Genomic DNA, 16,416 nt, shown 5'->3' with positions numbered 1-16,416 from the left:
CTTTGGAAATATGTGGTGACATTACAAGATAATTATACAGAGATGGCTTTGAACCCGATAGAACATATTTCCGTCACATTTGATCGGTTTCATGCACAGCCAATAAGAAAAAATATGTGACTAAGAATGCAACGATAAATGCAAAAGACGTGTAATATTTATTAAACATATGCGACGACTTAGAGAAATACTGTTTAAGATGTTGGTTTGTAGTCGCATGCAAACCGACACATAGAGGAACTGTTGTGTACATTAGTTGTTGTTTCATAAAAATTACAACATCGGAGAAAATAATGTAGTCGAAAAAACAATTCCCTGCATTGGTTTTGGCGTCCTAAATTTTCATATGACAAAATGACCGAATCTTTTAGTAGAGTTACCCCCCTCAGCACAATGATGACGATTACAAAAGCGCCAAAATAAAATATTAAATAATAAATTGCTTGGGGCTATTAAATAATTTCTAATTATTGATAATTCGTATTATTTAGATTCTTCCAACTACTGTTCTTATTTTCTGTGTCATTTACACAACGTTTCGGTCCGGTTTTACTGAATATGTACGACCAAAATTATTCCCTATCAATGTACGACTGACTGCTCCTGCTATTTGCCATATAGAAACAGTGTGTAAAGTTGCTTGAATCAGCAAGGGTGGAATTGAACATTTACTCGTGCTGGATTTTTATCGTACATAAAGGGGGGTACTAAAATTGTACGACTAAATTGTACGATTATTTACTTCTGCCGCTGATTTGCTATTAAAGCAACTTTAAACAAAGGAGCTATTGGGTTTGTCAGCGTACAATATCGTAAAAATAAGTTGCATTATTAACATAAGCAATAAAATGAATTTATTCACAAATTAAAATCGAGAGTATAGTTTTGAAAAATATATTTTCAGATTCATATAAAAAGTATTTACAATTTTCTTTCTATTAGTTTTTTCCCCCAATTCTGTGAGCCACCCTTTTCCGTTTTGTTTTCGTTTAAAATCTTGGACGAAGTAAAGAATAGATACCCTGTAGCAGACGACGACGCCTGGCGGTGCCAGGCGCACAATTCAACTAACACCGGTGATTCGACCTTGACATTGGCACAAGCACACGGCGTCGGTTGTTTGTAAACACGTCAAATAGCAAACATGCTAGAATATTCACCAGCATTTTTTTAAAAATATATTTACAAAACCTTTGAAGATTTAAAAGAAAAAGTATATATTTACAAAACATTTTTTTTTAAATAAGTAACAAAACGAACGTATTTAAATAAAAGATATTTAAATAAACGGGTGTCTCTTTCTGTTTCGGATTTTTGCGACCAAGATTGATTTTTATGTGCCGTGTTTTTTTTTTTTTGGGGGGGGGGGGTTCTGTGTGCGTTTTTAAGACAATTCAATATTTATTCTTTAAAACATTAACTTTAGCGACAATTAATATATTTTCAAAATAATACTTTTAAATATTACATTTTTACGAATATTCGCAAGCAAGATTTAAAAAAAAAAAAAGACGAGGTTTTTTTTTTTTTTTTCAATTAAATTATAAACTTTATTTGAACTTTCAACAAACTTTTACAGACATAAAAATAGACTTTATGGATATTTTATAATAATTTTTTAAAAATATATTTAACGAAAAGTTTTTTTTTTATCATTTCATTGTTGAATAAAATTTCAAAGTAATAAATGGTGAAAAAAAATATCTCGAAAAGAAAAAACACCTTGTCTTTTTTTTTGTTTTAAATAAAACTTTAATTTTAAAATTTCGATGTTTGAAAAACAGTCCATAATATATATTTCATTATAAAAGTTCTATTTTTGTTTGATAAAAAGAATAAAACAGTTAATAAATAATAAAAAAAAACAACAGTCCATTAAGTTCAAATAAAGACTGTTTGAATAAAACTTATAAAAAAAGGTTCATTCTATACGGTTTTGGCCATTTCTTTTTTGTGCATTTTTGATACAATTCAATATTTATTTACAGTGCGATGTATGTCGGTGGTCAGTGAAGGAGAAATCCTTTTAGGCCGAGGCAATTTTTATGCATAATAAAATCACAAGTATAAACAATTGAGATAAAAAAATATATTATTTTATTCACATCTTTTTATAACTTTTATTTTTATAAAGATGAAATGTAGTATCACAAGATAGAAATCTTTTTATAATTTTTATTTAAAAAAAAACTGTCTGTAAAAGTTTGTTGAAAGTTCAAATAAAGTTTATAATTTAATTGAAAAAAAAAAACACCTCGTCTTTTTTTTTTTTTAAATCTTGCTCGCGAATATTCGTAAAAATGTAATATTTAAAAATATTATTTTGAAAATATATTGTCACTGAAGTTAATGTTTTAAAGAATAAATATTGAATTGTCTTAAAAACGCACACAGAACCCCCCAAAACACGGCACATAAAAATCAATCTTGGTTGCAAAAATCCAAAACAGAAACAGACACCCGTTTATTTAAATATCTTTTATTTAAATACGTTCGTTTTGTTACTTATTTTAAAAAAATGTTTTGTAAATATATACTTTTTCTTTTAAATCTTCAAAGGTTTTGTAAATATATTTTAAAAAAAATGCTGGTGAATATTCGAGCATGTTTGCTATTTGACGTGTTTACAAACAACCGACGCCGTGTGCTTGTGCCAATGTCAAGGTCGAATCACCGATGTTAGTTGACTTGTGCACCTGGCACCGCCAGGCGGTGTCGTCTGCTACAGGGTATCTATTCTTTACTTCGTCCAAAATCTTTGTAAAAAAAAGTTTATTTTTTTAGATTAGTCGTGCCTAATTAGGCACGACTAAAAATTAAACACGGTTTTATGTAGTCTAAGTAAATCCTTTACGCCTGAACCTTTTCACGCCAGTCTAATTCCAAAACAAACAAAAAAAACTAGCATTAGTCGCTATTATAAATAAAACAATATTTGAGAAAACTCTAAATATTATTTCCTTTGCTTTTTTTTTTTTTTGTCAATATGTGCTGCTTGAGATATTTACCAAAAATAACCTCCTGAAAATTCTGAGTAAATTCGTTTTATTATTTATTACAAGATTAGTTTACAATATTTTACGTTGACAGACCCAGTCGATCGTCTGTGTCAAAGTTGCTTAAATCAGCAGCAGCTGCAATTAGTCGTATGTTGGTCGTACATACTTTTTAGTCGTACATATTTAGTAAAACCCCGTCGAAATTTTAAATGGATCTTTTTTATATATTAAATCCACTATTATGTTTAACCATTCGTTTCTTTTTCTTTTACTAGCAGTTCCGCCCGGCTTTGCTCGGCACCTATGTACTGTTCATAACTTTATGTGCATATGCATATATTAAAAAGTGTGAATATGTACGATAATGCCTTTTTATATAATAAGCTTCCTAAACTACCAGGTTAGTAGAGACCGCAGACGTTAATTTTTTTAACTGTGACCCCAATTTTGATTCCGTAACATTAAGTGTTGTGTCCTCAAATTAAATTAAAATGTTTGATCTATGTTCAAGTAACTCATATCTAAAATTTCAAGTGTTTAGACCCAAAATTGACGGAGGAGTTTGGTAGAGTCTCCAAAGGTAAACTCTGTCAACTCTGACCTCTTGGCAGCCAACTTTTTTGCCCCTCCCCCCCAAAAAAAACGATTAAAAAGCTTGTTCTATATCTGAATATTCTTTATGTAAAATTTCAAATGTTTAGACCAAAAATTTGCTGAGTAATTTGGTAGAGACGTAGAGGTTAATTTTTTAAAACCTTGGCCCTAATTATGACCCTTAGTATTTATTGTTTTAGGCAAAAATCAAATTATAAAGTTATTTCATGTCCAAGTAACCTGCATCTAAAATTTCAGGTGTTTAGACCAAAAATTGGCGGCGCAGTTTGGTAGAGTTCTTAAAGGTCAAATCGTTGAACTTTGACCCCTTAACAGTAAGATTTCTGGCCCAAACCCGATTAAAAAGATTTTCCCAAATCTCAATACCCCGTATGTCAAATTTCGATCCTGTAGACCGAAAATTGACAGAGTTATTTGGTAGGGAAATGTACACAGACAGACAGACAGACAGACAGATACACACACAGACATTTTCACTTTTATAGATGTAATAGCATGGGTTCCCGGCGTTGCCTGTGTGTTTGGAGGTGTATGCTGAGCAAAAAAAAAAAAACGGTTAATTTTTTAAAATTTGACCCCTATTATGACCCCTTAACATTTATTGTTTTGGGCTCAAATCAAGTTATTAAGATAGATCCATGTCCAACGAACGTATATCTAAAATTCCAAGTGTTTAGACCCAAAATTGTCGGAGGAGTTTGGTAGAGTTCTCAAATCATTAAATCGTTGAACTTTGACCCCTTAACAGTAACATTTCTGTCGGAAAACCGATCACATAGATTTCAGTACCCTGTATATTAAATTTCGAGTCTGTAGACTAAAAATTGACAGAGTTATTGCGTAGGGAAATATACACACACATACACACACACACACACACGTTCACTTTTATAGATAGACAGATAGACAGATTATCGCATTTGAATTCATATGCTGAAACATAACGTAAATCATAAACCTAAGATGTCAAACCAAACTATACTTATTTTCTTAGTGTCACATTTTAAGCGATATTATTTAATTTCGTTCAGACTAGTAGATCACTGATATTTCAAAATGAAAAACTATCAGTAATGTTTTGCTTCTTTTTTTTTTTTTTTTTTTTTTTTGTGTGTGTGTTTTTTATTGTGACTGACGAAAACGTCTAAACTTCAATCTTTGCCCCCCTCGCAAATCCTTCACGAAAAACACCTGTCTAGCTGAATCCACTGTGAAAAATGTCCCCCACTCTATATCTGTGCCTAAATCAAAACGTAGATTCCATGAACAAAGCTTCTTCCTTAGAACTGCACGCCTGTGGAACTCTGTTCCGTCTGCCTGCTTCCCACCTGACTTCAACTTGGATGTCTTCAAGTCCAACGTTAACAAATTCCTAATGAATCGCCCTCTTAAGTAAACACTTCATTAAATCTCCACACTAACGTACTGTACTTGCAATAACCCTTATCCCTGAGTGGCTTCCGGGCCTTGATAAGTGGTGACCACCGTGCAAAAAAAAAAAAATGAATGACGTATAGACGAACAAAATCTATTAACAACAAAGCTGTACGGTTCTTATTGCATGAAGCGTATATTTAATATTATATCCAATCATGTTCAAGTCAAATAAAAATACATTTTCTAAAATTAAAGAAAACAATAACCAAGGGAAGCAACTCATATATAAGGCATGGAGAGTAGTCTCCCATGAAACACTTTCTGTTTGATGTATTTAAAAAATGTGTAATTCCGAACAAAAACAATTTAACAAGATATATTCTGACATGGATAATTTTTTGAAGTCTAAAATTGTGGATTTATCAATTCGATAGAAATCTTCTATAAATTAGTCAGGTGTGTTTTGTCGAACTCAGATATATTTCTATCAACTCGCGAATAGGTACAGAATTTCGAACAAAACCTATTATTTAATGCAGGGATTGAAGAATCGCTTATTCTTGTCCGTCAGTCAGGATAGGTGGAGCAAAGTGCTTAGTTAAACAGTTTTAAATTATTTATTAATTTATTTATTTATCTATTTATATTATTTATGTTTATTTATTTATTTATTTGCAGGTTGAAGTTTTAAGTACGGGCGACACTTTACGAATTACTTACGAATTCCATGGTGACGGTGTAACATCCCCATTGATTAAATATAGTGTGGCTGAAACCACTGTCAAAAATTTTCCCCACTCCTTATCTGTGCCAAAATCAAAACGTAGATTCCATGAACAAAGCATTTTCTTAGGAGTGCACGCCTGTGGAACTTTGTTCCGATTGCCTGTTTCCCACCTGACTTCAACCTGGATGTCTTCAAGTCCAATGTTAACAAATCCCTGATGAACCGCCCCCTTCAGTAAGACACTTTATCAAATCTCCAACACTAACGTACTCTACACAAAATAACCCTTATCCCCGAGTGGCTTCCGGGCCTTGATAAGTGGTGACTACCTTGTAAAAAAAATATAAATATATATATATATATATATATAAGTACACATGAACATATATTCACACAGACACACACACACGCGAACATATATGCATATATATATACAGGGTGAGCCATAAAAACGGGCCCGAACTCTACATAGGCCTAGTTTCTTGATGTTTTGTCCGAATGAAATGAAACTTTGGTCATAACTTGTTTATTATATTCAAAACATCACATCAAAACACTAGGGTCTTTGGCCTTTTTTTTTTTTCTCCGTTCTACAGCATATGTTCTAGATGGCCTCCATTTAGCTTTTGTTGTTTTGGGGGTCACCCTATATATATATATATATATATATATATATATATATATATATATATACACACACACACACACACACACACACACACACACACACATATATATATATATATATATATATATATATATATATACTTCAGAATAGTTTTTTATTTGACAATCAGTTGGTATGGAAACCTGTGATTATAAGATTTACAAAATATTACTGGCGGTAATATTCTATAAGTTATCCCATTTAAATAAGACTTGCTCGATATGCAAAATAGAGCAAATAAATTAAATTGTGATTCAATGAATTTCAAAAAAACATTATTGAAATGAAGTGGTTGAGTTTCATATCAAAGATTTTTATTATTCTAAGCAAGACAAAGAATACTTTAGAAAATTAATCTCCTTAACCTATAGGGTTTCGATGTCTACCATCTCATCAGAGGAGAGAAAATATTAGCAAATATTTATAATGGTATGTACTCTATTTGCTAAAGTCAGTGAGACATGGAAAGTCAAAGTCAAAATAATTAATTTATCAGAAGTTATGTAGCAAGAGGATTTGCAGAAAAGAATATGAAAATTGTAGATCTAGATTGCGTGGTAAAATCCATGGTGGGCGTTCTTTACAGCAGTTGGGTAAGAAGATCCAAGTTATATATTGGGTAATCTGCATAGCTGAGTAGATATCCGAATCGTGCAAGTACTTGTATAAATTTGTTTGTGGGGCCAGTGACAATAATTCAAAGTCTGGTAGTATCCTTATCATTAGAAGTCTATATTATTATTAGTGGGCGAGGTTTTAGTTGTAGGGATAGGAGATAATGGTGAATGGTAGGAAGTGGGGTGAACACATGTGCATACATATCCATATATACATGCACACCTATATACACACATACACACACACACACTCACACTCACACACACACATACACAAACACACACACACACACACACACATATATATATATATATATATATATATATATATATATATATATATATATATATATCAGAATAGATATCTCTTTAAATAAAGTTCAAAGACTCGTAAAAAAGTTTGACCGGTCGGTTAATAGAGGTCAGGTTGTGTACTAGATATAGAGACTGGGTCGGGGAAGGAAAGGGGGAACAAGAAGAAAATAGAAATAAGAATAAAAATAAAAGAAGAGGCAAAAGACGCAAATGGAATAATGCGTTTTTTCAAGATTTATACTAGTTTCATCTTAAATTCTTTTGTCAGTTTAAATCGAATTTGTTCAGTCAACTCAAATTATATATACTATCCTTGAGGTGCTATTCTTATTAATTTTATACGTATTTATAGTTTCCTTAAAACGGAGGATTGAAATAAAGGCTTAGAATATACTAATGTTTATGATTGAATTGTAAAACCAAGGCATAGCGCATTAATAGAACGTTTTATCCTGATTTTATAATCCTAACGATAATAGTTCAATATTAAATAAAATAAAACAGAAATGATAAAGTAATAATAATACCTTACTGAAAAGTGTCTAAAGATCAGTAATATCCATAACATTATACGATTTAATAATATATAACTGGGAAAAGGTTTCTACACATGTATTCACATACACACATACTTACATATAAACATATGAATACATATATATACACACGTACAGATATATGCACGGATACATATATATATATATATATATATATATATATATATATATATATATATATATATATATACCCGCAAACATACAGCATATACACAAATGCGCACACCTACACAATATATCCATACATACACACCCATATATACCTAGATATACCCTCATATATACAAATGTATAGATTTAGACATAAAGAAAATATACCAATAGTCAACACTATTAATTATAATAATAATTAGTGTAGGTAACATAACTACGTTTATCATAAATAATTTTTAACCCCTACACTGCTAATTAACATTAAGCAGATGAGGAGAGTGGGATTGTGTAACTATGCCTATAGAATTGAATTAGGTTAGTACAAACAGGGAAAAAATTTAAATACGGCCATCTTAAAATAAAATAACATACACTCTCTCTATAAATGTTAAATAGATAAAAACATAATACTAAATACACATCAGTTTTTGATTAAAATCTAAACTAAAACTTTGCTAATATCAAAATGTTAATTTTCTAAAGGTTCTTATAGTCCTTCTGCAATTCGACAGCCTGTAAATTTTGGACATTCTCTTGAATTAGTCTGCGGCAATAATCCGGTGAAAAGGCATCTCACTTTTTAAATTTTGGTCCAAACTTCTTCGAAATCTGAAATTTTATCATTGCCTAGCTGTTGCTTGATGTAATTCCATACGACTTCGATAGGATTGAGGTCTGAAGATTGTGCAGGCCAATCCAAACACTGAATATCAGGCGCTGTTTTACAATCTGTCATTGTGCAAAGGGAGATAACTCTCGTTGCTAAGAGATTCGTCCATTTTTTTCGTCTTATAATTTACGACGCTCGATTCGACGATATTTTTTATGAAATCAAAACGTAAAAAAAAAAGAAAACGACGACGATTTTTTTAATATAACAAATGGATAAAAATATGTAGTCTTAACGCGAATATTAAGAGCATCGTTTCTGTTTTCATATCATAATTTACGACGCTAAAACCAACGAACTTACGATATTTTCATTAGATGACAACATTAACAAAAAGAAGCTGCGACAACATTCTTTTTAATTAAAAAGTAAATGTCATGGTAAGATTCTTTAAAAAAGTTGTTTACTTAAGAAAATACAAAAAAATGAAACTCTCTAATAAAACGGATCAAACTTTTAAAGCTGCATCAACCTTTTTTTTTACTGTAACAGAGTTTATAATATTAATAACACCAGCATCTATTTTTTAACATTACAAAAAATGAAAATGTGACGAAAGTTGTAGAAGAATTGTTTACAAAGCTGATAACATTAATAATACAACATTTAGTATTTACCCGGCTATTAAGAGAATCGTTTCTGTTTTCATATCACAATTCACGACACTAAAACCAACGATATTTTCATTAGATGAAAAAAAGAAGCTGCGGCAACTTTTTTCTACATTTTTTACGACTACTTTTTTTTAATTAAAAAGTAAATGTTATGGCATGGTTTTAAAAGATTAGTCTTCAATGCGACGAAAGGAAATCATATTATTTTTTGTAAACAAAACTTAATAAAAGCCAGGATGAAAATATGAAAAAAGCTTGCGACAGCACTTGTTTTTGTTGTTGTTGTTGTTGTTGTTGCTGCTGTTGTTGTTGTTGCTGCTGTTGTTTTGTTTTTGTTTTGTTTTTGTTTTGTTTTTGTTTTTTTGTTTTTTTTTTGTTTTTTACTGAACAAAGCTTATAATACTAATAAGACCAGAATCTAGTTTTTAACATAAATAACAAATCGCACTTTTTTTGTTTTAATAAAACTTACAATTCCTCTAAAACTTTCGTCGTATTTTCATTTTTATTAATGTTAAAAACTAGACGTTCGCGTAATTACGAGGGGCATGCAATAAGTAATGTCCCTGACCCACTTCCCATAGCAGTAGAGCAACAAATCTTGGCACAGTTATTAGTCTTTCTCTACATAGGAACCACCCAGAGTTATGCATTTCACCCATCGTTTGATGCAGCTCTGGAGACCTTTTTTATAGAACACCCCAGGTTGGTCCTCCAACCACGACGTGACTTCAAAAATCAAGGCTGCATCATCTGGGAAACGCTTTCCTTTCAAAAACAACTTCATGGCTAGGGAGAGGTGAAAGTTAGAGGGTGCAAGGTCTGAAGAGTGGGGAGGATTTCATAACCACACGCTCGTGCTTCTGATCTGGCGACATGCGAGTTGTGGACTGGAGCGTTGTCCTGCAGGAGGAGGGTACCTTTGCTAATCTCGCCCCGCCACTTGATTTTGATAGCTTCCCTTAATTTCCTCAAAAGTGAAACATAATAGGCTCCTGTAATTGTGGTACCCTTTGCCAGAAAATATGTCATCACTACTCCGTCCTGGTCCCAGAAGACTGTGAGCATAACCTTGCCAGCGGAGAGCTGCACCCTTGCCTTCTTTGGAGATGATAAAAAAATGCAAGAGAGCTATATGCCCAGTCTGTTAAATCCAAAGTTGCTGATCAGCGGCTTAGTTTCCACTAGTTTTTATGCAAATAACAAATAGGATCCTGAACGGAAGTGTGCGTTCTATCCCAACCATTATAAATGGACCAGAGGTTATCTCATCAGCATCAGCTCATTCTACCCAAGAACTTTGCAGCTAATTCTACCCTATGCGACGAAGGCCATCAACTCCCCACATTTCCTCCTATAACACAAAACACGCTAGGTAACATACAAATATCTGTGCATGAGGTCGCCAAGCTAATCAAGAACCATGATTCCAGTAAAGAATCCCAATTATAGTGTTAAAAAGCTTCAATCAGAACTTGCTTCCATACTAACGAAACTCTTTAAGCGTTGCCTTAAGGAGAAGTGCTTTCCAACACCCTTGAAAACTTCATCAATATGTGCTGTATTTAAGAATTCAGGTGATAAGTCATCTCCCTCTCAGTACAGACCAATAAGTCTCCTGTGTGATGAGTAAGTTGCTGGAATCCATATTAAATAGAGAAGCAGTCAACCACCTCTGAAGAAATAACCTTCTTAGTGACACGCAATATGGTTTCCGTTCTGCAAGATCTACCGCAGATGTGCTAACGGTTATATCTTATAGGATTATTGAATCTCTTGACAAAATCTTCCTTTCTATGGCAATTGCTCTTGACATATCAAAGGCCTTCGACAAGGTATGGCATAAAAGCCGACTTCACAAGATTTCCAGCTACGGTATAACTGGAAATGTTTTCTCTATCATTAAATCATTTCTCTCTGATAGACTCATAAGAGTAGTGGTCCATGGACAAAAATCAGAGGCCTGCAGTATTAATTCTGGAGTCTCTCAAGAGTCCATCCTGTGCCCAACTCTCTTCCTGATCTACATCAATGATTTCGCTAAACACATACTTAAATCATTCGTTGATATCTATGCTGATGACACGACCAGCTACGGCAACACATCAAAGGCTGTAAATGACAAAGTTCTCTCTGATTCTCTCTCCTCTGATCTCGAGCGCGTGGTTCAGTGGGGGAAGACGTGGCTGGTTACCTTTTGTGCATCTAAAACCAAACTCCTATCTTTACATCATCAATGCTCTGATCCCCATCTGGCATCAATTGAAATGGATGGCTCTCGTCTAGGAGAAGCCCCATGTTTTGACAAGCTTCTGGGCTTGACCTTTACTCCTGATCTGAAATGGAACCCGTACATCAAGTCAGTTGCCAAGGTCGCTGGAAAGATGGTGGGATCCTTCTACCGCTCCAGAAGATATATCACTACTGATTCAATTCTCTATCTATATAAAAGCCAAGTACGTCCAAGGATGGAATACTGCTGTCATATCTAGACAGGAGCTGCTAAAATAACCTATCCTGCCTTGACAGAGTACAAAATAGACTTCGTGGCTTCTCTTCCCTGCAACCTCTCTCCCACAGAAGAGACGTTGCGAGCCAATCTTTGTTTTATCGTTATTTCTATGGCAGGTGCTCGTCTGAACTCAAATATCTGCCCCTCCCCTCGCAAATCTTTTACGAAAATCACCCGTCTAGATGAATCCACTGTCAAAAATTTTCCCTACTCTTTATCTCTGCGTAAATAAAAACGCACATTCTATGAACAAAGCTTCTTTCTTAGAACTGCACGCCTGTGGAACTCTGTTCTGTCTGCCTGCTTCCCACCTGACTACAACCTGGATGTCTTCAAGTCTAACGTAAACAAATTCCTGATGAACCGCCCCCTTAAGTAGACACTTTACTAAATTTCCACACTAACGTACTGTACTTGCAATAACCCTTATTCCTGAGTGGCTTCCGGGCCTTTATAAGTGGTGACTACCTTGTAAAAAAAGGTGGTGAATCCAAGTGTTTCCACTGCATTGACTAGGCTTTTGTCTCTGGATCATAGTGATTGGCCCAGGTTTCATCCTGTGTAATCAGTCTTTTGAAAAACTTTGACTCATCTTCTTGGCACATCTCCAAATTCATCCTCGAGCACTCGACGCGTTCTCGCTTCTGGAATTGTGTGAGCAACCTGAAAATCTATCTGGCAGACACCTTATGCATATGCAAATGGTCATGAATGATAGTTTCCACAGACCCTCTACTATCTTGACATCTTGGGCTATTTGGCGAATAGTAATGCGCCGATCTTCCAAAATGGCAGCCTCAACTGGACTGACGGATGCCTCATCAATAGCAGAAGGGAGGCGACCAAGTCTGGGAGCTGTTTCCACAGACTTCTGGCCATGTTTGAATTCACGATGCCAACGTTTTACAGGGTCATATGATGGGGCATTATCACAAGTTTCTTTCATTTCATCAAAAGTCTCCTCTGGTGTGCGTCCTTTCAAATACAAAAACCGGATCACTGCTCGACATTCAACAGGCTCCATTTCACACCTGACTCAGTTCAAACACCTGTAAAACAGAAACCACAGTTAGTTCAGAGCTATAAGTTGCCACATAACCCGTAGAGATAGAAATGATTGCACATGCAAAATTTCAGCTAGATCAGACAACTGAAGGTTGGTCAGGGGCATTACTTATTGCACGCCCTCGTAATATTGCCAGTTTTGTTACAGTAAACTAGTAAAACAAAAGTCGCAGCTTTGAAAGTTTCGTCCATGTTTTATTAGAGTTTCATTCTTTGTATGTTATAAAGTCACAGAATTTTTTTTTAATCTTACCATAACATTTACTTTTTAATTAAAAAAGTAGTCGTAAAAGATGTAGAAAAATGTGCCGCAGCTTCTTTTATAAAATGTTTTTATCTCATGAAAATATCGTTGGTTTTAGTGTCGTAAATTACATTTTGTATTATTAATGTTATCACCTTTGTTATATTCCAAATCGTTTTCTCATCACATTTCAATCATCGACCGATATCTCGATTGGGTTAACCAGAAAAGTGGAGCTTAATGAGCCCCTTACTATCACTAAGAGAGACTCTGTGCATATGGACTAAATGTTACGTTGTTTAACTTAGAAACAACAATTATGATTAAGGATGCTAAAAGGTGGATATTTTAAGCTTGTTTGAAGCTCATTTGTTGCTGCGGAGTTTCTTTTTGCCTTCTAAATTTGAAGCTAATTATTTTATAATTGACGGAAACATTCGGATACTTCAATTAAAAGGCAAATATGAAGAAGTAAGATTATAGAGAAATAAAAGGCAGCAATAAAAAGAAAGAAGCTTGGTTTTAGCTGCATTAAAATTAAGCAGCCACCCTTTTCTCATTGCACCACGTGCCTGTGATCAGAAAAGAGAGAATCAAAAAGACGTTGGTCATTGCTGGTCTTTGAAGTGTTGCTATAGATTGTAATGTAATACGGGGAACTTGCAGAGGGCAGACGCAACCCTGGGGGTCAACGTAAACGTTTCAAGGACCAACTAAAAACATCATTGAAAAAATGTGGCATAGAATCCAAGGCCATCGAACATGCTGCTGCTGATCGGAGAAAATGGCGAAACATCTGCCTAGAGGGTTTGGAAACTTTCACCTCCACCTATAACGACCGAGCAGAGCGAAGACACCAAAGGCACGCGGCGCAGCGGGCAGACGGCATCTTCCCCTGTGCTACCTGCGGCCGTGTATGCAATTCATGAATTGGACTCCACAGTCACCAGCGAGTCCATCAGGCGTAATCTATCTGGGACTGTTAGGCATGGTGCAACGTCATCGTCGTCAGCGACGGATTACTGAAGAAGAAGAAGAAGAAGAAGAAGAAGAAGAAGAATGTAATATGAACGAAACAGTATATTCACCATAAATCTGACCCTAATCCTAATACGTCAAAGTAGTAAGGTGAATTTTTTAGATAGTTTTTTTATAGTATAAGTCACTGTTTATCAAGGATAAAAGCAAGTCGAGGATAATGGCTTAAGATAATTTTAAAAAAAGAGATGACTTAAAACTTAGTAAGACAAAATTAATAAAATTTTGAATAATTTTTTTAACAGAGGGAGCATTACTTATCAAGGCCCGGAGGCAACACGAGGATGAGGTTTAATGGGTATACATTAGTCAATGTGATTATAGCGTAATTAACATAAGTAGTGGGAATTTTGTAAATTGGATTACTTAGGGGGACGGTTCATCAAGAACTTGTTTACGTTGGACTTGAAGACAAGCAGATTGTAGTCAGCTGGAAAGCAGGAAAACGGAAGAGAGTTCTACAGGCGTGCGATTCTAAGAAAGAATCTTAGTTCATGGAATCTACATTTAGGTTAAGGTACAGATAAAGAGTGGGGAAAATAATTGATAGAGGTTGTGGTTAAACGAGTTTTTTTCGGGAAAGTTTGACGAGCGGGGACCATAGATTAAAGCTCCGATGAGCCCTTGCCATGAAAATAACGATAAAGTAGAGACAGGGTCGCAACGTCTTTTCTGTGAGAAAGAGGTTGCAGGGAAGAGAAAAGGGCATCACCTCACTAGGCTACGAAGTCTATTTTGAACTCTGTCAAGGCAGGATAAGCTGCTTGTAGCAGCTCCTGCCCGGATGTGACAACAGTACTCCATCGTTGGCCGTACCTGACTTTTATGTAGGTAGAGAATTTTATCAGGAGTGAGATATCTACTGGATCGAAAGAAGGATCCCACTTTTTTCCAGCGACCTTGGCAAGAGATTTGATATACGTGTTCCATTTCAGATCGGGAGTCAAAGTCAAGCTCTGAAGCTTGTCAAAACCTGAAACCTCCCCAGAGCGAAAGCCATTTATTTTAATTGCTGCCAGATGGGGATAATTTGAACGTTTTGAAAAATATTATGAAAGTCGTTCATTCTCTTACATGCTGAAATGAAGTGAATTAATGTTCTGTTTTATTTTTCTTTGTTTTTCAAACAATTGTCTTTAATCAAATATTATTGAGATGGGATTTTCTGCAAACAATAAATTAATATCTCCGTTAATTTCTTTCAAAAATTAATTAATATCTCCGTTAATTTCTTTCAAAAAATAACATTTAGTTATTCTTCAACTATATTAAACTCAGTGTCTCCAAAGTCTTAATAGTTTATATTGTAAATATAATTCATACAAGAAAGTTATATGAAAATAAACGGGTTGAATTGAAAATTTTATATGTCCGTGACCTTCGGTCAATTCATGGGAGATGCGCGTATAAATGTGAGATTAATATAGTGATCCCCTACTTTTTAAAACTATAACTTTTTCATATCCTGATAACTACTTGTTTCCTGGAATTTTAAACGTTATTTTCGTTTTCAGCTCTATTGAAAACCTATAATAGCAATAATTTCCAAGGATTTTTTTAAGACGAAAAGATATTGCACCTTTACCGAAGCATTTTATGGATGTAAAAAAAGTGCCAAAAATAGACTTTGGATGATGATCACCTTAATGTGCGACCTTGAGGGCAAATATAACATAGCCAAATAAACAATTCAGACCATTGGCTTTCCAACGAGTTTTCATTTGTTAATTCTGATTAATAGTCGCTGAAATTTGGAACTTAAAAATTGCCAAAAAGGTGGTCTATCTATCTATCAATCTATCTCTTTCTTATCTCTCTCTCTCTCTCTCTCTCTCTCTCTATATATATATATATATATATATATATATATATATATATAGGTTCTATGTTTTATTACCGTATCTTTCTGTTACATTATTGTTTCATCTAGCCGGCCGTTTGTTTTTGGCCGTCTGTAGCTTCCTCAGACTTATTTTTCTGTAAAAGTCTGAGGAAGCTACAGATGGCCCAAAAAAAGGGCCGAGTAGCTGAAACAATAATGTAACTTAACATAAGGTAATAAAAAATTATTTGCATATTTGCTCTACAACAGTATTGAGCACTTTCTTCAGTTTTTATTAATTACCATTTCTACTAAATATATATATATATATAAATTTGTCTACATTTGTACATATAGTGTCCTGGCAGGATAGCTTGAGTTTTACTGTTTTGGGATGAATTTTACTTAGGGTTTTTCTTTGTTT

This window comes from Euprymna scolopes, chromosome 4 (assembly GCF_053919585.1).
Source record: "Euprymna scolopes isolate OS-2025 chromosome 4, ASM5391958v1, whole genome shotgun sequence".
NCBI classification, from domain to species: Eukaryota; Metazoa; Mollusca; class Cephalopoda; order Sepiida; family Sepiolidae; genus Euprymna; species Euprymna scolopes.
This window is presented reverse-complemented; position numbering follows the sequence as displayed.